Here is a 22,895-nt window from a genome sequence, read left to right on the forward strand (position 1 = left end):
CCCCCTTAGGGTTCCCCCCCAACCCTAGGCGCATAGGCCCTAGGGGGGTTGGCGCCCAGCCCACTTAGGGGCTGGTTCCCTTCCACGTACAGCCCATTAGGCCCTCCGGGGCAGGTGGACCCTCCCGCTGGACCCCCAGAACCCCTCTAGTGGTCCCGGTACAATACCGGTAAACCCCCGAATATTTCCGTTGATCGTATGATGACTTCCCATATATAAATCTTCACCTCCAGACCATTCCGGAACTCCTCGTGACGTTCGGGATCTCATCCGGGACTCCGAACAACATTTGGTAATCACATACAAATCTTCCCTATAACCCTAGCGTCATCGAACCTTAAGTGTGTAGACCCTACGGGTTCGGAAATCATGCAGACATGACCGAGACAGCTCTCCGACCAATAACCAACAGCGGGATATGGATACCCATGTTGGCTCCCACATGTTCCACGATGATCTCATCGGATGAACCACGATGTCGAGGATTCAAGCAATCCCGTATACAATTCCCTTTGTCAATCGGTACGTTACTTGCCCGAGATTCGATCGTCGGTATCTCAATACCTCGTTCAATCTCAATACCGGCAAGTCACTTTACTCGTTGCGTAATGCATGATCCCGTGACCAACTACTTAGTCACATTGAGCTCATTATGATGATGCATTACCGAGTGGGCCCAGAGATACCTCTCCGTCATACGGAGTGACAAATCCCAGTCTCGATTCGTGCCAACCCAACAGACACTTTCGGAGATACCTGTAGTGCACCTTTATAGTCACCCAGTTACGTTGTGACGTTTGATACACCCAAAGCACTCCTATGGTATCCAGGAGTTACACAATCTCATGGTCTAAGGAAATGATACTTGACATTAGAAAAGCTTTAGTAAATGAACTACACGATCTTGTGCTATGCTTAGGATTGGGTCTTGTCCATCACATCATTCTTCTAATGATGTGATCCCGTTATCAATGACATCCAATGTCCATAGTCAGGAAACCATGACCATCTGTTGATCAACGAGCTAGTCAACTAGACGCTCACTAGGGACATATTGTGGTCTATGTATTCACACATGTATTACGGTTTTCGGTCAATACAATTATAGCATGAACAATAGAAAATTATCATGAACAAGGAAATATAATAATAACCATTTTATTATTGCCTCTAGGGCATATTTCCAACAGTCTCCCACTTGCACTAGAGTCAATAATCTAGTTACACTGTGATGAATCGAACACCCATAAGTTCTGGTGTTGATCATGTTTTGCTCGCGGAAGAGGTTTAGTCAACGGATCTGCGACATTCAGATCCGTATGCACTTTGCAAATATCTATGTATCCATCCTGAATATTTTCATGAATGGAGTTGAAGTGACGCTTGATGTGCCTGGTCTTCTTGTGAAACCTGGGCTCCTTGGCAAGGGCAACAGCTCCAGTGTTATCACAAAAGAGAGTCATCGAGCCCAACGCATTGGGAATAACTCCTAGGTCTGTAATGAACTCCTTCATCCAGATTGTTTCATGCGCTACCTCCGAGGCTGCCATGTACTCTGCTTCATATGTAGATCCCGCCACGACGCTTTGCTTGCTACTGCACCAGCTTACTACCCCACCATTCAAAATATACACGTATCCGGTTTGTGACTTGGAGTCATCCAGATTTATGTCGAAGCTAGCATCGACATAACCCTTTATGACGAGCTCTTCGTCACCTCCATAAACGAGAAACATGTCCTTAGTCTTTTTCAGGTACTTCAGGATATTCTTGACCGCTGTCCAATGTTCCATGCCGGGATTACTTTGGTACCTTGCTACCAAACTTACGGCAAGGTTTACATCAGGTCTAGTACACAGCATGGCATACATAATAGACCCTATGGACGAGGCATAGAGGATGACACTCATTTTTTCTCTATCTTCTGCCGTGGTCGGGCATTGAGCCGAGCTCAATTTTACACCTTGCAATACAGGCAAGAACCCCTTCTTGGACTGATCCATATTGAACTTCTTCAATATCTTATCAAGGTATGTGCTTTGTGAAAGACCTATGGGGCGTCTAGATCTATCTCTATAGATCTGGATGCCTAATATGTAAGCAGCTTCTCCAAGGTCCTTCAGTGAAAAACACTGATTCAAGTAGGCCTTTATGCTGTCCAAAAGTTCTATATCATTTCCCATCAATAGTATGTCATCTGCATATAATATGAGAAATGCTACAGAGCTCCCACTCACTTTCTTGTAAACACAGGCTTCTCCATAAGTCTGCATAAACCCAAACGCTTTGATCATTTCATCAAAGCGAATGTTCCAACTCCGAGATGCTTGCACCAGTCCATAGATGGAGCGCTGGAGCTTGCATACCTTGTTAGCATTCTTAGGATTGACAAAACCTTCCGGCTGCATCATATACAATTCTTCCTTAAGAAAGCCGTTAGGGAATGCCGTTTTGACTTCCATTTGCCATATCTCATAATCATAGAATGCGGCAATTGCTAACATGATTCGGACGGATTTCAGCTTCGCTACGGGTGAGAAGGTCTCATTGTAGTCAACCCCTTGAACTTGTAGGTACCCCTTAGCGACAAGTCGAGCTTTATAGATGGTAACATTATCATCCGCGTCCATCTTCTTCTTAAAGATCCATTTATTTTCTATCGCTCGACAATCATCGGGCAAGTCTGTCAAAGTCCATACTTTGTTTTCATACATGGATCCTATCTCGGATTGCATGGCTTCAAGCCATTTGTTGGAATCTAGGCCCGCCATCGCTTCTTCATAGTTCGAAGGTTCACCGTTGTCTAACAACATGATTTCCAGGACAGGGTTGCCATACCATTCTGGCGTGGAACGTGTCCTTGTGGACCTACGAAGTTCAATAGCAACTTGATCCGAAGTACCTTTATCATCATCATTAACTTCCTCTATAGTCGGTGCAGGCACCACAGAAACATCTTCCTGAGCTGCGCTACTTTCCGGTTCAAGAGGTAGTACTTCATCAAGTTCTACTTTCCTTCCACTTACTTCTTTCGAGAGAAACTCTTTCTCCAGAAAGGACCCGTTCTTGGCAACAAAGATCTTGCCTTCGGATCTAAGGTAGAAGGTATACCCAATGGTTTCCTTAGGGTACCCTATGAAGATGCATTTTTCCGACTTGGGTTCGAGCTTTTCAGGTTGAAGTTTCTTGACATAAGCATCGCATCCCCAAACTTTTAGAAATGACAGCTTAGGTTTCTTTCCAAACCATGATTCATACGGTGTCGTCTCAATGGATTTAGATGGTGCCCTATTTAAAGTGAATGTAGATGTCTCTAAAGCGTATCCCCAAAATGATAGCGATAAATCAGTAAGAGACATCATAGATCGCACCATATCCAATAGAGTGCGATTACAATGTTCGGACACACCGTTAAGCTGAGGTGTTCCAGGCGGCCTGAGTTGTGAAACAATTCCACATTTCCTTAAGTGCATCCCAAACTCGTGACTCAAATATACTCCCCCATGATCTGATCGTAAGAACTTTATTTTTCTGTCATGTTGATTCTCTACCTCACTCTGAAATTCCTTAAACTTTTCAAAGGTCTCAGACTTGTGTTTCATCAAGTAGACATACCCATATCTACTTAAGTCATCAGTGAGGGTGAGAACATAACGATAGCCACCACGAGCCTCAACGCTCATTGGACTGCACACATCAGTATGTATGATTTCCAATAAGTTGGTTGCTCGCTCCATTGTTCCGGAGAACGGTGTCTTGGTCATTTTGCCCATGAGGCATGGTTCGCACGTGTCAAATGATTCATAATCAAGAGACTCCAAAAGTCCATCTGCATGGAGCTTCTTCATGCGTTTGGCACCAATGTGACCAAGGCGGCAGTGCCACAAGTATGTGGAACTATCATTATCAACCTTACATCTTTTGGTATTCACACTATGAATATGTGTAACATCACGTTCGAGATTAATTAAGAATAAACCATTGACCAGCTTGGCATGACCATAAAACATATCTCTCATATAAATAGAACAACCATTATTCTCGGATTTAAATGAGTAGCCATCTCACATTAAACGAGATCCGGATACAATGTTCATGCTCAAAGCTGGCACTAAATGACAATTATTGAGGTTTAAAACTAATCTCGTAGGTAAATGTAGAGGCAGCGTGCCGACGGCGATCACATCGACCTTGGAACCATTTCCGACGCGCATCGTCACCTCATCCTTCGCCAGTCTCCGCTTATTCCGCAGCTCCTGTTTTGAGTTACAAATATGAGCAACCGCATCGATATCAAATACCCAGGAGCTACTACGAGTACTGGTAAGGTACACATCAATAACATGTATATCACATATACCTTTGGTGTTGCCGGCCTTCTTGTCCGCTAAGTACTTGGGGCAGTTCCGCTTCCAGTGACTGTTTCCCTTGCAATAAAAGCACTCAGTCTCAGGTTTGGGTCCATGCTTTGGCTTCTTCCCGGCAACTGGCTTATCGGGCGCGGCAACTCCCTTGCCGTCCTTCTTGAAGTTCTTCTTACCCTTGCTTTTCTTGAAACTAGTGGTTTTATTGACCATCAACACTTGACGTTCATTTTTGATCTCCACCTCCGCTGATTTCAGCATTGAAAGTACCTCACGAATGGTTTTCACCATCCCCTGCATATTTTAATTCATCACAAAGCTCTTGTAGCTACGTGGGAGCAACTCGAGGATTCTGTCAATGACCGCGTCATTCGGGAGAATAACTCCCAGCTGAGACAAGCGGTTGTGCAACCCAGACATTTTGAGTATGTGCTCACTGACAGAACCATTCTCCTCCATCTTACAACTGTAGAACTTGTCGGAGACTTCATATCTCTCGACCCGGGCATGAGCTTGGAAAACCATTTTCAGCTCTTGGAACATCTCATATGCTCCGTGCTGCTCAAAACGCTTTTGGAGCCCCGACTCTAAGCTGTAAAGCATGCCGCACTGAACCATGGAGTAATCATCACTACGTGACTGCCAGGCGTTCATAACCTCTTGAGTTGCTGGGAAAACGGGTGCTTCACCTAGTGGTGCATCTAGGATATATGCTCTTTTGGCAGCTATGAGGATGATCCTCAAGTTCCGGACCCAGTCCGTATAGTTGCTGCCATCGTCTTTCAGCTTGGTTTTCTCTAGGAACGCGTTGAAGTTGAGGGCAACATTAGTGTGGGCCATTTGATTTATAAGACATATTGCAAAGATTTTAGACTAAGTTCATGATAATTAAGTTCATCTAATCAAATTATTTAATGAACTCCCACTCAGATAGACATCCCTCTAGTCATCTAAGTGATACATGATACGAGTTAACTAGGCCGTGTCCGATCATCACGTGAGACGGACTAGTCATCATTGGTGAACATCTTCATGTTGATCGTATTTGCTATACGACTCATGTTCGACCTTTCGGTCTCTTGTGTTCCGAGGCCATGTCTGTACATGCTAGGCTCGTCAAGTCAACCTAAGTGTTTTGCATGTCTAAATCTGGCTTACACCCGTTGTATGTGAACGTTAGAATCTATCACACCCGATCATCACGTGGTGCTTCGAAACAACGAACCTTCGCAACGGTGCACAGTTAGGGGGAACACTTTCTTGAAATTTTATGAGGGACCATCTTATTTATGCTACCGTCGTTCTAAGCAAATAAGATGCAAAAACATGATAAACATCTCATGCAATCAAATAGTGACAAGATATGGCCAATATCATCGTCACCGGCATGACACCATGATCTCCATCATTGTGTCTCCATGAAGTTGTCTCGCCAACTATGACTTCTACTACTATGGCTAACGGTTTAGCAATAAAGTAAAGTACTTACATGGCGTTATTCACTGACACGCATGTCATACAATAAATTAAGAGAACTCCTATGGCTCCTGCCGGTTGTCATACTCATCGACATGCAAGTCGTGATTCTTATTACAAGAACATGATCAATCTCATACATCACATATATTTCATTCATCACATCCTTTTGGCCATATCACATCACACGACATATGCTGCAAAAACAAGTTAGACGTCCTCTAATTGTTGTTGCAAGTTTTTTTTACGTGGATGCTATAGGTTTTTAGCAAGAACGTTTCTTACCTACGCCAAAACCACAACGTGATATGCCAATTGCTATTTACCCTTCATAAGGACCATTTTCATCGAATCCGATCCGACTAAAGTGGGAGAGACAGACACCCGCTAGCCATCTTATGCAACTAGTAAATGTCAGTCGGTGGAACCTGTCTCACGTAAGCGTACGTGTAAGGTCGGTCCGGCCCGCTTCATCCCACGATGCCGCCGGATCAAGATAAGACTAGTAGTGGCAAGTAAATTGACAAAATCGATGCCCACAACAACGTGTGTTCTACTCGTGCATAGTAACTACGCATAGACCTAGCTCATGATGCCACTGTTGGGGATTGTTGCAGAAATTAAAAAAATTCTACGCATCACCAAGATCAATCTATGGAGAGACTAGAAACGAGAGAGAGAGGGGAGTGCATCTTCATACCCTTGAAGATCGCGAAACGGAAGCGTTGCAAGAACACGGATGAAGGAGTCGTACTCGTAGGGATTCAGATCGCGGTGGACTCCGATCTAAGCGCCGAACAACGGCACCTCCGCGTTCAGCACACGTGCAGCCCGGTGACGTCTCCCGTGCCTTGATCCAGCAAGGAGGAGGGATAGGTTGAGGAAGAGAGCTCCAACAGCAGCACGACGGCGTGGTGGTGGTGGAGTAGCAGTTCTCCGGCAGGGCTTCGCCAAGCTCACATGAAGGAGGAGAGGTGTTGGGGAGGGGGAGGGCTGTGCCTTGGATGTGGTGCGGCTGCCCTTCCTCCACCCTCTATTTATAGGGAGAAGGGGAAGGGGGCCGACCCCTCTAGATGAGATCTAGAGGGGAGGCGGCGGCCAAGGGGGAGGGGGCTTGCCCCCCAAGCAAGGGGGCGCTCCCCTTAGGGCCCCCAACCCTAGGTGCATGGGCCCTAGGGGGGGTTGGCGCCTAGCCCACTTAGGGGCTGGTTCCCTTCCACATACAGCCCATTAGGCCCTCCGGGGCAGGTGGACCCTCCCGGTGGACCCCCGTGGTCCCGGTATAATATCGGTAAACCCCCAAATATTTCCGGTGACCGTATGATGACTTCCCATATATAAATCTTCACCTCCAGACCATTCCGGAACTCCTCATGACGTCCGGGATCTCATCCGGGACTCTGAACAACATTCGGTAATCACATACAAATCTTCCCTATAACCCTAGCGTCATCGAACCTTAAGTGTGTAGACCCTACGGGTTCGGGAATCATGCAGACATGACCGAGACAGCTCTTCGGCCAATAACTAACAGCGGGATCTGGATACCCATGTTGGCTCCCACATGTTCCACGATGATCTCATCGGATGAACCGCGATGTCAAGGATTCAAGCAATCCCGTATACAATTCCCTTTGTCAATCGGTACGTTACTTGCCCGAGATTCGATCGTCGGTATCCCAATACCTCGTTGAATCTCGTTACTGGCAAGTCACTTTACTCGTTGCGTAATGCATGATCTCGTGACCAACTACTTAGTCACATTGAGCTCATTATGATGATGCATTACCGAGTGGGTCCAGAGATACCTCTCCGTCATACGAAGTGACAAATCCCAGTCTCGATTCGTGTCAACCCAACAGACACTTTTGGAGATACCTGTAGTGCACCTTTATAGTCACCCAGTTACGTTGTGACGTCTGACACACCCAAAGCACTCCTACAGTATCCGAGAGTTACAAAATCTCATGGTCTAAGGAAATGATACTTGACATTAGAAAAGCTTAAGCAAATGAACCACACGATCCTGTGCTATGCTTAGGATTGGGTCTTGTCCATCATATCATTCTTCTAATGATGTGATCCCGTTATCAATGACATCCAATGTCCATAGTCAGGAAACCATTACCATCTGTTGATCAACGAGCTAATCAACTAGAGGCTCATTAGGGACATATTGTGGCCTATGTATTCACACATGTGTTATGATTTCCGGTCAATACAATTATAGCATGAACAATAGACAATTATATGAACAAGGAAATATAATAATAACCATTTTATTATTGCTTTTAGGGCATATTTTCGAAACTTCTGTGATATTTTCTTTACGGGTGCATTTGTTGTTGCCGTGGCCTTCTCCCTCGCTCGTGGACGGAGGTGGAAGAAGAAGGTGGACACAGGACACAAGAATATTTTCCCCGGCCGGCGCACGAACACCCCCAATCTTTTCTCTGTATTCATAGGCTACATCACGAGGAGAACGGGACTTATACATGCATGCCCAACGGTCACGACCGCTCCCGCGGCTGCCCTGCCGCCCACTTTGCGCACGCCCCGCGCTCCCAGCTAACACGCCCGCCGTGCACGCATGCCAACGGGTCGTGACTTGGTCCAGCGCCCGGCGCGGCAACACCCCCGCGCCTCCGTCTAAACGACCCGATCACATGCGCACACACACATGCGATCACACACACACATGCACGCACGACGCGCTCCGGCCGCCGTGGCTTATTCGTCTAACATTCACCCCTAAGCTGTGGCTCAGAGGAGTCCGCCGTCTTCAACGCTGGCGTCCGCCATCAGCGCGCGCTCCGTCGCCGGCTCCCTCCACAGCTTGGGGCAGTCCCTCTTGAAGTGGCCACGCTCGCCACACTTGTAGCAGCACCCGCGCCGGTACCCGCCGCTACTCGATGCCACGCTCTTGCCATTGTCATCGTCCCGAGCACCGCCGTGTCGACGCTCCCGCGCTGCCCACTGTGTCGCCGTCATGAGAAGCTGCTCACACCCGCGCTCGTCGCCGTCTTGTCCACGGCGCCGAACCCGCTCGTCGAACGCGCGCAGCCGCCCGATCGCCTCATCGAACGCCATCGTCATCACGTTGTGGAACTGCTCGATGCCGGCGGCGACGGGGAAGAGCCGATCCGGCACCGTATCCAGCAGCTTCTTGATGAACGCCGCGTCGCCCAGCGTCTCCCCGAGGTTGGCATACCTTGCCGCCATCGCCGCGAGCCTCATGCCGTACACGTCGAGCTCCTCGTCGTCCGCCATGTTCAGGCGGTCAAATTTGCCATGCAGCGTCGCCAGCCTCGCCGGGCGGACCCGATCGGCGCCGACGAACCTCACCTTCAAGGAGTCCCATACCTCCCTGACGGTGAGCTTCGTCGACACCTGCAGCAACACGTCCTCCCGCAGTGCTCCGAGCAGCAACGCGCGCGTCGTCTTGTCCTTCCACGCGTTCACCGCCGCATCGCCCGACGCCACTGCCTCCCACACAGTGTGCACGTCGAGGATGGCCTGCGCCTTGATTGCCCGGACGGTGTAGTTGTCCACCATGGGCATCGGCATCGCCATCGACGCCGATCCGCCCGCACCTCCTCCATGAGGGATGAGCGCTATGGTCGTCGGTGATCGCCCGAACCGAAGCTCTGTACACCAATTGTTGGCGCACTTCTCTCTCTCTCTCGCTGCACCTTTCTCTCTCTCTCTGAACTAGATCACCAAAGAAAGAAGAAGGAAGGGGAAGGAAGAAGGACAGAGACACAAGTATTTTCCTGACGCACGTACGCCACCCGCCGCTCGAACGGCGTCCTTTTCTTTCCTGAGCATGTACTCAGCTGCTGACTACAACATGAGGAGAACGGGACTTATACATGCATGCCCAGCGGCCACGACCGCTCCTGCAGTTGCCCTGCTGCCCACTTCACGCACGCCCCGCGCTCCCAGCTCCCACGCCCGCCACGCACGCACGCCAACGGGTCGTGACCTAGTCCAGCGCCCGGCGCAGCAACACCCCCACGCCTCCGTCTAAACGACCCGATCACATGCGCACCCACACATGCGATCACACACACGCGCGCGCACGACGTACTCCGGCCGCCGCGGCTTATTCATCTAACATTCACCCCCCCTAAGCCGTGGCTCAAAGGAGTCCTCCGTCTTCAACGCCGGCGTCCGCCATCAGCGCGTGCTCCTTCGCCGTCTCCTTCCGCAGCTTGGGGCAGTCCCTCTTGAAGTGGCCACGCTCGCCACACTTGTAGCAGCGCCCGCGCCGGTTCCCGCCGCTGCTCGATGCCACGCTCTTGCCGTCGTCGTCGTCCCGAGCACCGCCGTGTCGACGCTCCCGCGCTGCTCGCTGTGCCACCATCATGAGCAGCTGCTCACACCCGCGCTCGCCGACGTCTTGTCCACGGCGCCGAACCCGCTCGTCGAACGTGTGCAGCCGCCCGAGTGCCTCGTCGAACGCCATCGTCGTCACGGCGTGGAACTTCTCGATGCCGGCGACGACGGGGAAGAGCCGATCCGGCACCGTATCCAGCAGCTTCTCGACGAGCGCCTCGTCGCCCAGCGTCTCCCCGAGGTTGGTGTACCTCGCCGCCATTGCCGCGAGCCTCCCACCATACACGTCGAGCTCCTCGCCATCCGCCATCTTCAGGCGGTCGAATTCGCCGCGCAGCGTCGCCAGCCTCGCCGCGCGGACCCGATCATCGCCGACGAACCTCACCTTCAAGGAGTCCCATACCTCCCTGGCGGTGAGCTTCGTCCACACCTGCAGCAACACGTCCTCCGGCAGCGCTCCGAGCAGCAACGCGCGCGCCGTCCTGTCCTTCCGCGCGTTCACCGCCGCATCGCCCGGCGCCACCGCCTCCCACACGGTGTGCACGTCGACGATGGCCTGTGCCTTGATCGCCCAGACGGTGTAGTTGTCCATCGTGAGCATCGGCATCGCCATCGACGCCGATCCGCCCGCACCTCCGCCATGAGGGACGAGCGCCATGGTCGCCGGTGATCGCCCGAATCGAAGCTCTGTATACCAATTGTTGGCGCACCTCTCTCTCTCTCGCTGCACCTTTCTCTCTCTCTCACCGTGGGACACCAGGCGTGTGTTGCCGGCGGCGAAGGAGCTCGGCGTATGTCGCCGGAGTCGTGACGGAGCACGATGGTGACCGGCGTCAGTGCGCCAGGTCGAGTCCGTGGCGGTGGCGACCGGCGTCAGCGCGCCAGGTCGAGTCCGCGGTCGTGACGACGACGACGATGGGAGCAGCAACGTCAACTCCGGCAACGACGAACGGGCGGCACATTAAAACGACGGGTGGAATCAGTCCGAGGAACAAATCCACGGCAAGTTCAGAATTAGGAGGAGTTTGTTAGTATAACTAGTAAATATGCCCGTGCGTTGCAACAGGAGAAAAAAATCGTATGTCACTAATCCAATAAGCATTGCTTAAGACCCAACACAAACTCATGTCTTTTTATTTTAACATGTCGTCACACTCGTGTTGCACCTTACACTCATTAATTCTGATCTTTGGTTCGTTCAGCTTACATCCACGCCCGGGTCATGTGTGGCCGGTTGAGTTAGTTGGCTAGTTGTGTGCATGTGCGTGTGCATGCACAGTTGGTTAGTGGGTGCGTGGGTTAGTGGCACAAAACCAGGCCAGGTTTGTTGCCCCGGCTGTGTGCGTGCGTGAGGCTATTTCAAGAGCCTGTGTTGTGTGTAGAGCAGTGGAGGGGCCAGAGCAAAATGTAGCCGCGTGCAGTGCTGTGAGTTCCTGTGGTTCGTGGAGCCGGAGTTTGTGCTCGGGGAAAGAAAAGTGCTGAGCGCCGGGAAAACTTCTCTGTGAGCGCCAAGGAGAGGAGTGCAGTGAGGGGAGGAGCTGCGGCAACAACAATTTTGCGGGGTCTGACTCTGCCGCCGCCCGCGTCGGCAAAGCTGTTTTCCATAAACTGTAAACGTGTTTTGCGGGTCGGCATTATACGAGGTATGCTAGGGATGCTCTAACTGACGGAATAAAATGCAGCACATGATAAAAGCAGATCCACGGTTGATCTGAATACTAAACAAATAGTGTATAAAAGTTAAAACGAAGATGGATCAGGCAACAGTGAGTTGGAAGCTGCCGCCGTATTTTCCTATAAACCCAAATTAAAAATTAACGACCGTACGTCAAGGTAGAACTGATAGGTTTCAGAATTGCTTAACAGTATTCGAGGATCAATAGGATTTATGAACCACTCTCTCCTAACCCAGCACCTAAACGAGTCCAAGCATACAGCTGGTACCATGCACATGTTTTGACAGGGGGAAAAATGGACTGCTGATGATTGCTTTGGGGGTTGTGTGTTTGATTGGGGTGGTGATTATAGATTTTTTTTCCTTACGAGGACGACATATACATATATTTTGTACTTCCTCTGTAAACTAATATAAGAGCGTTCAGATCACTAAGTGGTGATCTAAGTGCTCTTATATTAATTTACGGAGGGAGTAACTAACACCATTTAACCCTTGCAGATGGTAAGAACTTCAATTCAAATATGCTATGCTGCCACAAGACCTAATTGTGTAACTATGGTACCTTGCATTTAAGGCGTTCATTGTCTGATGGCCCAGAATCACTAAACCAGTTTAGTGATCCAACACGAAATGTCCGCCTCCTCTTATCCAGTGAATAGTAATTCCTTGATACAAAAACCACATTATTTTGCACATCTTTCTCCACAACATACCTGCGTAAGGAACAAGTCATTTGATGAATCTATGGATAAAGAGATATGTGCTACATGAGGGCAGATCTTTCTTGAATTGCATAATACTTCAGGCAATATACATTTTAATTAGCTGATTTTAGTGTATTATCAACAGTGCGTACCAAGGTCCTCCAGAAAGTCGCAAACCTTGTCGCTGACCAATCGTATAGAACCAAAACCCACGGTGTGTCCCTAGGTAATCTCCAGTTTCAGCCTCAAGAAGTATACCCTCCATTTCTCCTATATGTCTTTGAACAAATTCTCTAAATTTGACCTAGAAAGAGAGACTTTTTAAGCTTAAAATAAGAAAAAACAAGGAGAAAGGACAGAACTATATTTTGCACAAAACATGTGCATTATTAACAACTATGTTAAAGCAATGACCTTTCCATGAAAACATATCCCCTGGGAATCCTTTCTAGCTTGGTTAGGAAGGTCCATCTGAACAGCCAGACTGCGAACTTCATCCTGTAAAAGATGAGCTCAATTTACAAAAAATACACCGGCAGTCCTGGAAAACATAACTATCCTGATCTGATAAAATATGTCACCTTTGTTATACACCCCAGTGGAAAAAGAAGCCATCTAAGCTGGGGCTGAGAGAGATGTGAGAGGAAATAAGTTTGATCCTTGATCTGAAATGAAAATCAGAGTCTGAAAGGTGGTTTCGACAAAACAATATTTAAACAAAAGAACCAGCTATTTGTTTCACTTATCACAACTTTCCTTCTAGGATGAATAATACTCTCTCCATCCTAAAATAAGTGCCTCAATTTTGTACTAACTTTAGTAAAATTTGTACTAAGCTTGAGACACTTATTTTAGGAGGGAGGGAGTAGAACTCAATTGACATCAAATTCAATAACACTGAAGCTAAGCAAGCTATTTTAAAGCACCTCGTCCTTCGAAAGTTGGAGCACCGATGGCCCTTCAGCATTCTCAAAGGGTGGATGGACTACATGTGGATAATGTCCTGAGGCTATGGAACCAAATCCCAAATTTTCAGTTGCTTCTAAGAAAGCTCCTTGCCGGGTTATATTTATCGAGTCTATAAAATACTTATATTTATCGAGTCTATAAAATACTTATATTTATCGTTGCTCATTTATCAACCGCATTTTTCAGTTGACCTGCACCAGTGGCACACGGAAGAGCACCTAATAATCCACTTTGTGTTGATGTGTAGTGGAGCTTTTATTAGAGGCTGCCAGCTCTTTTGCTCTCTCTACTAATTTTGTTTTGGGAACCCAGGAGGGGTTCTTATATATTCCCCACTCCGGTTTAGAGGAATTAGATCTGAAATCTCGTCGACTAACATAGAATTTTGATGGATGCCATGAGTTTTGTGGATACAAAACTATGCAATGAAATACGAGTATTTTCCATATGTTCGACTCCCGAAGCAATAAGAACATCACTCTCTCTATCTTACTGGACTTGCATGGTGTATGTAGAATTTGATGCATGCATGACCACTAATTCCTTCTCTCTAATCTCTAAGAATTAAATATGACGTGAGACTCAAAGCACTTTAACTCAATTGGACACGAAGTGAGCCTAATATAATGGAAATCTGAATTTTTTAGATGAGCCCTCTAAACAGGAAAGAAGGGAGTATCGTTTTGACCTCCAACTCTGTCTTAACAATTTTTTAGATGAGCCAAAAAGAGGTCGGCTGGTTCTTCTCAACTCTGTCTTAACAAGTTTAGTAATGTTTATACTATCTTTGTTTGAGGTCCCAAAGAGAGTCCTAGAAAAAATGGATTATTATAGATCTCAGTTATTTTGGCAAGGTGAAGGCCACACGAAAAAAATACTAGTTAGCCAAATTGAACATTCTATGCCAACCTAAGGACATAGGCGACCTTGGTATTCTGAATATTGAAGTACATAATAGGTGCCTCATAAGTAAAACGCTATTACACTAGTAAATCACGAAGGAATGTGGTATAGTTTACTTAGGAGGAAATACATTAAAAACAAGACTACAACCCAAATGGAGAATAAACCAGCTGACTCTCAGTTTTGAACTGGTTTAATGAGAGTTATAGATTCGTTTTTGAGCATTGGAACCTTCCAGCAAGCATTGTTCATGTGCAATTAAATAATTTTGTAGACACAATCAGGTGTCTTCTCAGTTAACTCCATGTGCAAAGCTTAGAGTTTCTCTGACTCTCCGGTGTCGTCGTCGGTCTGCCTCGTCTCCGGTGGCCTTAGGGCCATGGGCGCATGGTGGATCTCAGCCCTTGCCGGCGGGAGGGCTCTGTTTTTAGATGTTCCTTTGAGTTTTGATAGGGTTTGTGTCCTGCTCCCTAAAGATGGAATAAGGTTCTCTCCGCCTAGCCCCCGTCCCGGTAGTGTGTCTAGCATTGTCGGTGAGAGTGTGGAGATGTGTCTCCGGTGGATCTGTGGTGGATTTGCTTGGATCTGGTTGTAGTCCAATTACGTTCATGTGTTTTCAGTTTGGATCCTTCTAATCTACGCTACTCTTCATCGGCGACAATTGATGTTCTACTACGCTGTTCCTATGGGGCCTTAGCATAATGACTTCTCGACTATCTACTACAACAAGTTTTGTCCGGATCCGACGAGGGATGGGCGATGATGGCGGCGCGCCTTTGGCTCGCTTCCATTTTTGTAGTCGTCACTAGGTGGTCTGCGGATCTGGATGTAGTTTTTGTTATTTCTGGTGTTTGTTGTACTGCCATGATTGAAAATGAATAGATCCAAAGTTTTCACCCCCAAAAAAACTCCATGTACAAAGTTGTGATTGATGTTGGACATGTGGTGAACAACAAGACACTATGGAAACTAAAAATGTTGCTAAAAATCCAGATCTTTATGTGGTATTTAATCAAGAGAGTTGTGTTGACTAAAGATAATTTAACTAAATTAAACTTGGAATGGAATTTAAAATGTAGTTTATGTAGTAACTTAGAATCTATTCATCACTTCTTATTTGACTGTTGTTATGCTAGATTCATTTGGAGACTTGTTTACTTCAAGTTTGGCATAAAACCTCCTAGAAATGTCAATCATATGTTTGGATCTTAGCTTAATGGCTTTGACATGAGACATATAGCCCAAAACATAGATGATGAAGGTAGAGACTTGATCTCCAAGGCATGTCGCGATCCGTAATAAGAAGGTCGTAGCCTACCAGGGTCAAGGCCGAATACTTTTTATTTCCATTATCTAAAATCGAGAATTGAAGCCAATCATGGTTGTTGCTTGGGTTTTTCGAGCATCAAGATCTAGCAGGGGCTGGGTGGAAGGTTTGAGAATGAAGACTAGAGGTGGTGGCGATCCAATTGCCGCCGAGTCACCAATGCGACGGTTGAGTCACATTTAGAGGGAATCTTGTATTTACTAATTGGAGACTCCTAATTTTGAGGGCCCCATATTAATTGGACTAAAATCCTAAAAATTCTCAAAAAAGCAAAACATCCGACCATTGGTTTTGATGTCCAAAAATCATAACCATTGATGAAGAACTAGACAAATTCGTCAAGAGATTCGATCCACATGGAAACATTTTACTCTGAAACAACAGTAATCCTAATTTTGAGCAGTGGATGTGCTCTCTGATAACCCACAAGTATAGGGATCGCAACAGTTTTCGAAGGTAGAGTATTCAACACAAATTTATTGATTCAACACAAGGGGAGCCAAATAATATTCTCAAGTATTAGCAGCTGAGTTGTCAATTCAACCACACCCGAAAGACTTAATATCTGTAGCAAAGTTTTTAGTAGCAAAGTAGTATGGAAGTAACGGTAATGGTGGCAAAAGTAACGGTAACAGTTTTGTAGCAATTGTAACAGTCGCAATGGCAAAGTAACGTAGCAAAGATCAATATGTAGAAAGCTCGTAGGCAATGGATTAGTGAAAGATAATTATGTCATATGGCATTCATCATGCAACAGTTATAACCTAGGATGACACTGAACTAGCTCCAATTCATCAATATAGTGTAGGCATGTATTCCGTATGTAGTCATACGTGCTTATGGAAAAGAACTCGCATGACATCTTTTGTCCTACCCTCCCATGGCAGCGGGGTCCTAATGGAAACTAAAGGATATTAATGCCTCCTTTTAATAGAGAACCAGAACAAAGCATTAGCACTTAGTGAATACATGAACTCCTCAAACTATGGTAATCACCGGAAAGAATCACAATTATTGTCACCTTGGGGTATGCATAACTCGTAATAGGTGTCTGCAACTTGCAAGATCGGATCAAGAACACATTGTTGGGGAACGTAGTAATTTCAAAAAAATTCCTACGCACATGCAAGATCATGGTGATGCATAGCAATGAGAGGGGAGAGTGTCGTCCACGTACCCTCGTAGACCGAAAGCGGAAGCATTAGCACAATGCGGTTGATGTAGTCGTACGTCTTCACGATCCAACCGATCCAAGTACCATCACATGTTCAGCTCGATGACGTCCCGCGAACTCCAATCCAGCAGAGCTTAATGGGAGAGTTCCGTCAGCACGACGGCGTGGTGACGTTGATGATGTTGCTACCGACGCAGGGCTTCGCCTAAGCACCGCTACGATATGACCGAGGTGGAATATGGTGGAGGGGGTACCACACACGGCTGGAATAGATCAACAGATGAACTTGTGTGTCTTGGGGTGCCCCCTACCCCCGTATATAAAGGAGCTAGGGGGAGGCAGCTGGCCAAGGAGGAGGGCGCACCAAGGATGGAGTCCTACTCCCACCGGGAGTAGGACTCCTCCTTTCCTAGTAGGAGTAGGAGAGAAGGAAGGGGAAGAGAGAAGGGAAGGAAGGAGGCGGTGCAGCCCCTCCCCCTAGTCCAATTCAGACTAGGCCTTGGGGGGCGCGCAGCCTCCCCTCTCTCTTTCCCCTAAATCCCAATAAGGCCCATATACTCCCCGGCGAATTCCCGTAACTATCCGGTACTCCGATAAATACCCGAATCACTCGGAACCTTTCCGATGTCCGAATGTAGTCGTCCAATATATAGATCTTTACGTGTCGACCATTTCGAGACTCCTCGTCATGTCCCCGATCTCATCCGGGACTCCGAACTACCTTTGGTACATCAAAACACATAACTCATAATATAAATCGTCACTGAACGTTAAGCGTGCGGACCCTACGGGTTCGAGAACTATGTAGACATGACTGAGACACATCTCCAGTCAATAACCAATAGCGGAACCTGGATGCTCATATTGGCTCCCACATATTCTACGGAGATTTTATCGGTCAAACTGCATAACAACATACGGTGTTCCGTTTGTCATCGGTATGTTACTTGCCCGAGATTCGATCGTCGGTATCTCGATACCTAGTTCAATCTCGTTACCGGCAAGTCTCTTTACTCGTTATGTAATGCATCAACCCGCAACTAACTTATTAGTCACTTGCTTGCAAGGCTTATAGTGATGTCCATTACCGAGAGGGCCCAGAGATACCTTTTCGACAATCGGAGTGACAAATCCTAATCTCGAAATACACCAACTCAACAAGTACCTTCGGAGAAACCTGTAGAGCATCTTTATAATCACCCAGTTACGTTGTGATGTTTGGTAGCACACAAAGTGTTCCTCCGGTAAATGGGAGTTGCATAATCTCATAGTCATAGGAACATGTATAAGTCATGAAGAAAGCAATAGCAACATACTAAACGATCAAGTGCTAAGCTAACGGAATGAGTCAAGTCAATCACATCATGAAAGTGCTAGTTATCGACTAAAGGGGGGTGAATAGGCGATTTTTATCAAAGTCTTCAAAACGTGGAAGTTTCCAAGACAAGCAATAGAAATGACCTAATTGATATGCAGCGGAAGATAAACTACAACAAGCAAGCCATAGTCAAGTATGCAATAATGTGAACGTACAACGACTAATAGCAGCTAGGTAGTAAGGATCAGGATGGAAGATAGTATGAAGCCAATCAACGATAGTACTCAAGCAATGAAGTCAAACAGATAAGACAAATAGGCAATGACTTCACGAAGACAAACTCAAAGTAAAGGGAGGGAAAGGATAGAACCAGCCACTTGTTGAAGACACATGATTTGTTGGACCAGTTCCAGTTGTTGTGACAACTGTACGTCTGGTTAGGGAGGCTGGGATTCAACTCAGAAGACCGCGTCTTCACCTTATTCCCCCTGAGCTAAGGACACACAGTCCTCGCGCAATCACTGTGGTAAGTCTTCAAGGTAGACTTCCGAACCTTCATAGACTTCGTTCACCGGCGATCCACAATGACTCTTGGATGCTCAGAACGCGACGCCTAACCGGCTGGAGGATACACAGTCCTCAAGTGTAATAAGTCTTTAGGTCACTCAGACAGAAAGATTTCAGTGATGCCTAACACTCTTTGGCTCTGGGTGTTTGGGCTTTGTCCTCGCAAGGATTTCTCTCTCAAAGGCTTCGAGGTGGGTTACTCTCAAAACGACAAAATCCGTAAACTAAGGCCCTGTTCGGAATCGATCCGCTCCGAGGAGTTGTGGAGCTCGGTTTTACCAGCTCCGCCAAAATAAGCTGAAATCTTGTCCGCTCCGGGAGCGGAGTTATAGGAGCAGTGGGAAACCGAACGCTCCCTAACTCTGAGCAGTCACCAATTTATGGTGTAGGGGGTGGGCTATTTATAGCCACAAGGCAACCCGACCTGATATGTCCGAAATGACCCTGGGTCACTAAGGAACTGACACGTGTTCCAACGGTCAGATTTCAAACACACACGGCAACTTTACTTGGGCTACAAGCAAAGCTGACTCATCCAGCTCTGGATAAGATTTGCTCTCATTGTCTTCGCTCGAAGACATAGGATTTGGGTTGAGCATCACTTCAGTCACTCTGACTTTGTTCACTTGGACCCCACTTAACAGTACGGTGGTTCCTATGACTCAACAAAGAAGAAAAGGAAACAACGAAACAACATAGTCTTTGCGCTCCATAGTCTTCACTCAATGTCTTCTCATGTCATAGTCTTCAATGTGAATATCTTCACATACCACCATTGTCGTCAATGTCTTCATACATTTTTAGGGGTCATCTCCGGTAGGTAAACCGAATCAATGAGGGACACTACCTGCGTTATCCTGCAATTCTCACAAAAGCATTAGTCCATCAACCAACTTTGTCGTCAATACTCCAAAACCAACTAGGGGTGGCACTAGATGCACTTACAATCTCCCCCTTTTGGTGATTGATGACAAACTGGTTGAAGTTTTCAACGGGAATGAAGTATGTGAAATTGTAAAGGATAGGGTATTATCTTCATAAGTGGAAAGGGCTCCCCCTGAAGATGTGCATATAAGTAATTTGCTTTTGGAATGCAAATGCACATGGCAGGTTGTACTTGTGGAGATCCTCTTCAACTTATGAAGATAATTCATCATGCATGAAATGATATAACTAAGAGGATGACATGCATAATGAAAAATGGACTTCTGCAGAATGATCTAAGTGCGGAAGTTATCATCGCACATGGAAAAGCAAATAAGTTGCAGACGACCATCGAGTTTAAGTGTTACAACTCAAAGAATGAAATGTATCAAAAGCAAGAGTTGTAAACACATAGGCAAAATATAAAGCAACCGCCCATATGAACCTGCTTGAAGATTATCAAACTCATATGCTTCTCCCCCTTTTGTCAGTAATGACCAAAAAGGTTTGAAGACATAGAGCATCTACTCGTCCTCATGAGGAGTAGGTGAAGCAGCAGCGTTGTCATTGTTGTTTGGCGGCGCAGACGAACTTGGTGAAGTGTCGATGCGTGCAGAGGTAGGGGGTGGTGAAGTAGCATCTTCTTCATCATCGATCACATTTGCATTCACAGTTGCCGCGGAGGAAGAATAGTCAGAGTCTTCAAGGGATGGAGTTCGTCGTAGGACAGCATTCCATGGAGGAGTGGAGTCAAACTTGAATCGCTCAGTGAAGCCATCGTCTTGAAGATCTGCTTCAGCACTGAGCAGGGTCAAACTCTTCCATGATCGCCGACAGGTTTGGTGAGTGACAAATGCATTCTTGGTGGCAAGATTGCGAATGCGATTTACATCCACCAAGAGGCTTTGCATCTGACTTGAGCCAAAAGTGATGCTTGTCTTGTTTCTGATGCAGTGCCACAAGAAGTTCTCGGTCATTTAGGACACGAGAGCGCTTCTTAGATCTTTGGGCAATTGTGCTCTCAGTAGCTTCAGTTGGCGCACGATGAGGTAGACGAGTGTTTCCAGCCATTGGATAGACACGAGTTACTGCTTGGACTCCTTCCATAGGCTGAGTGAAGCTTTGGTGTTCAGCATTTTGAAGACAAAGAGGCTTCTTGGCAGGTTCAGAGTATATGGCTTCAACTGACATATCAACCTCTGGTAGAAAGATCACATGATTGCGGGCAGAGGGTTGATAGTTGATAGCAGAGTGTAGCTTGATGAGGCGCATCACCCATGGAGCATAGAATTTCAGGCCAAAAAGGTCAGATCCAGATGCAGCCAGTTGCCGGAGGAAGAAATCGTGTGCATTGAAACTGATGCCATTGAGGATGTAAAAGACCAATGTCTTCATGGCTCCTTCAAGTTTTGTAGCTGATGAATGTCCTTTGATAGGCCATAGAGTCCGCCTTATGATGTGATATATGGTGCGCGGTAGATACTCAAGGTCATCAACAAAGAACTCCTTTGGGTATTCAGTGTCATGTGGCAAAGGCTTCATCATGCTCAACATCTGGCTCATGTTGGGTTCTGGCTTATGGAAGATGCTCTCCAGTGCATTGCGGTGGTGTTGACAACCAGGTTCGTACAGCTCTCCGGGAGTGGATAGGCCTGTAAGCTCAATGATGTCAAGAGCTTTGGCTTCATGATGAACATTTCCTGTCATCCACTTGAGAACCCACGCCTACAAGTATTTAGATGTGAGTTGCAAACACCACACATTACCGCAAATTCAAATAAAATGTGAGAATGTTTGATATATAGTATTTTTTAGATTGTTCGATATTTAGTTGTAGGCTGCAAACGCCACACATTATCACAAATTCAAATAAAATGTGAGATTGTTTAATGTATAGTATGGTTTAAATTGTTCGGCATTTAGCTGTGAGTTGCAAACGCCATGCATTATCACATTATGGTATAACATGTGCACAGCACGTGTATCACCGCTATATTCATGCATGCAATGTTTGAAACACTATGATCTTCTATTCAAATATATGAATCCGCTTTCATATCAAATTATGATCTTTGTTAGTCTCTTACACCCACACAATCCTCTAACCTTTGTAGCTACCACTAACTTTCTCTCGTGCATGCACATGCCCTCCTTGCCCTCCCCCTCCCTCGGCATTCTATCCACCGGGCACATTCATTTTTTTCTTTAGGTCGTTCTCCCAGAGTCTCCACAACTCCTTTTCGACACACACAATCGATAAACCTCTCCAGCGATGCCTGCCTACAACATACACACACACCTTCAATCTCCTCCTTTATGTGTCCTTGCCTCGTGTCTCTCATACGGCCAGACACACATGTAAACTCTCGCCCCTCTTTTCATCGATCTCAAAACCGCACACTCCTCCCCCTATCTAGCTAGTAGTTGGGCCTCTCGCACCACCTCCTAGCTCCATTCTCTCTGTCTATCTGTCTCGCTGGGCCTTATTTGCCTCTAACAAATGGACGTACACCGACCGATCTCTCGCTATACATATAGCTAGCTAGGTCCTTATAACTTGTTTTTACCCACACGTCGATCTATCTACCTCATTAGTTGCGACTCTCCCTTCCTCCGACAAACAACAATTGATCTACCGATCTAGTTAGGTTTGCTTACCAAACACATGGTTCCCCTTTATCATCCATGGATGCGTCCCGACAGATCTATCAAGCACAGGCACACACAGAAACACATCCCCACTCTTATTAATAACATTGCAGTTCCACCCTCAGTTTGTCTAGTAGGCCTCTCTCACCATCTCCGAGAAGCAACTCCATCACCCATCCAGCACTCTACCCCTCTCCCTCCCTCTCTTTCTCTCTCCTCTCTCTCTCTCTCTCTCTCTGTCCCATCATATTTCCCATCCTTCAATTATGTATGGATGTCGACCGATCTCCCTCAAGACATAGCTGGTCTCTCCTTCTCAACACATATATGAGTCGTTATACCTCTATAGTTAGGCCTCTGCCTACCCCTCCCCCCACCCCCTCCCCCCACACACACCGGTACATCGAGCTCTCTAGTCATGTCTCCCTGCCACACACAAACTTGACATGTGCCCTCTAACGTTCCGGTAGGCCAGTCGCCCTATATCTTTGACTTTCACACACA

At 46.8% G+C, this 22,895-nt stretch overlaps 1 pseudogene; it reads right to left on the reverse strand.

The window, feature by feature from the left end:
- LOC119292845 overlaps positions 1 to 22,895 on the reverse strand; it is a 44,797-nt pseudogene that overhangs the window by 3,453 nt on the left and 18,449 nt on the right.

The sequence above is a fragment of the Triticum dicoccoides genome, chromosome 4B, assembly GCF_002162155.2.
Source record: "Triticum dicoccoides isolate Atlit2015 ecotype Zavitan chromosome 4B, WEW_v2.0, whole genome shotgun sequence".
In the NCBI taxonomy this organism is placed as follows: Eukaryota; Viridiplantae; Streptophyta; class Magnoliopsida; order Poales; family Poaceae; genus Triticum; species Triticum dicoccoides.